Source organism: Lemur catta, chromosome 18 (assembly GCF_020740605.2).
Source record: "Lemur catta isolate mLemCat1 chromosome 18, mLemCat1.pri, whole genome shotgun sequence".
Taxonomy (NCBI): Eukaryota; Metazoa; Chordata; class Mammalia; order Primates; family Lemuridae; genus Lemur; species Lemur catta.
This window is the reverse complement of record NC_059145.1, coordinates 46,048,152-46,050,129: the sequence shown is the minus strand read 5'-3', so window position 1 is coordinate 46,050,129 and position 1,978 is coordinate 46,048,152. Positions and strand designations below refer to the sequence as shown.

The 1,978-nt window shown below is 43.1% G+C and overlaps 1 pseudogene across 1 annotated transcript; it reads right to left on the bottom strand.

Annotated features, from left to right (window-relative positions):
• Positions 1 to 745: 745 nt before the first annotated feature.
• On the bottom strand, positions 746 to 1,179 carry LOC123623134 (annotated as a pseudogene). Its single transcript, XR_006729801.1, has one exon. The product of XR_006729801.1 is annotated as a 40S ribosomal protein S25-like (transcript).
• Positions 1,180 to 1,978: the final 799 nt, after the last annotated feature.

Sequence of the window (1,978 nt, the reverse complement as noted above, 5' to 3'; positions counted from 1 at the left end):
TTATTCTCTTGCAAATTGTCTGGCACCTCCCAACCTTGGACGTTGGGACCTATTTTCTCCATGTCTACACCCAGGCTGCTGAGAACAACCAGAGAAAACCACAATGGAGTAGATTCATCCCACTACAAATTAATGGTCAGTGACCTCAGCTAGGCCCTTAAAACTTCCCGGTAGCCTGGTCTTCAAATTTCTGCAAAATCTCTCTTACACCTGTTCTATTCTTCTCAAATCTCCACGCTCTCGTTCTCAGCTGGTAACCCTGCCTCCCATTTCACTGGGAAAATGAAAGCTATTAGATGGGAACTTCACACAGCCAACTGTCTTCCCTCTTCTAACAAAGGGCAACCATTTCACACGTGCTCTGCAGTTTGTCTCCTCAGGTTTTCATCAGTAATGTTATTGCCTCTCTTTCTGATTTTATTTCGGTTTCTTCCTCTCTACTAGACCATTCCCATGAGCACTTATGCATGCTCTTGTTTGTCTTATTACCACAGACAGATCAACAAACCCACCAATCATCTGCCTCCCCACCCCCTGCCCTCTGCAAGCCACCTACTTCTCGACTTACCACCACTCTCCTCCTTCCATACTCAAACTTTTGGGCTGAGTTTCCTATATAGTTTCTCCAAATCTTTAGCTGCTATTCCTGCATAAAGCCTCTAATCTAACTTCTGTTTCAACCACTCCATGGGAACAACTCTTGCTAAAGTTGCCAATTATTTCCATATCATGTAATCAAATATACTTTTTTTTGATTTAATAAAGTTTTATTTTTCCAAATATACAGTTTGTTTGACCTATTCATGCATCTTCACCAGCAGCTGGGGCATCTCCACCCTTGGTATTTCTGGTGTAAATTACTTGAGCTCTGTGCTTTGAAACCAGCTTAATAAGTCCTTTATTAAGGAGCTCCTGAAGGGCTGCCCTGGCCAGGGAACCTCAAATCTTCAGTCTCTCAGAGACCACAGCTGGGGTTATAAGCTTATAGCTGGGAACTTCCTTACAGAGCTTGTCATACGTAGCTTTGTCAAACAAGACTAAGTTGTTGAGTTTGTCCTCAACTTTGCCTTTGGACCACTTCTTCTTTTTGGCCTTGCCCCCAGATTTGTTCACTGGGTCTTTGTCTTTCTTGGCTGACTTTCTGGCATCTTTCTTCTTCTTGTCATCCTTGGGCGGCATTGTGAATCTCGCAGAAGCGCTGCAGCTGCTGCAGCCTCGTTAAGATGTCGGACAAAAAGGCCAAATGTATTCTTATAGTCCTTGTATCACACCACCTCTCAGAATCTTTCTACAAAGTTGACCACTTTGGACATACTCCTTACGTTTGGTTCCCATGACCTCACCTGCTCCTAGTTTCTCTCCTACTTCTCTAACTCTTTCCTTTATCCTTTGCCAGTTACTTCCTTAACCTGTAAATATGGGACTTCTCCAATGCTCATAGTCTCTTCTCATTCTGCCACTGAGGAAACCCCACCCACCTTCATGGGTTTAATTTCCACCTATTCTCCAACAACTTTCAAATTCCATCTCCAGCCAGACTTCTCCGAACTGTCCAGCTGACATCTCCATCTAGATGCCTTCAAACACCTTAACTTGAATGCGTCTAAAACTGAACTCATGCTTTTGTCTTTTCCCCTAAACCTTCTTTTTCTCCAGTAGATATTGCCACCACCCGCCTAGTTGCTCAAATGATATACCTTGGATTCACCCTTGACCCCTCCTGTTTACCACTCCTTATGTGCAATCAATCAATCACCAAGTCTTGTTGATTCTACTCTTGGAACAGTTTGTTACCACCATCATTAATCACATGGCCTCCTAGAGTAGGCTTCTAATAGATCTCCTTGTTTTCATGGGTTTCTTCCATCCATTTTTCCCGAAGCTATAGAAGCGAGCTTACAAAAATGCACATATGATTATGACACATTCCTACTTAATACCCTTCAGTGGATTCCGCTCCCTTTTAGTATTGTGTGCT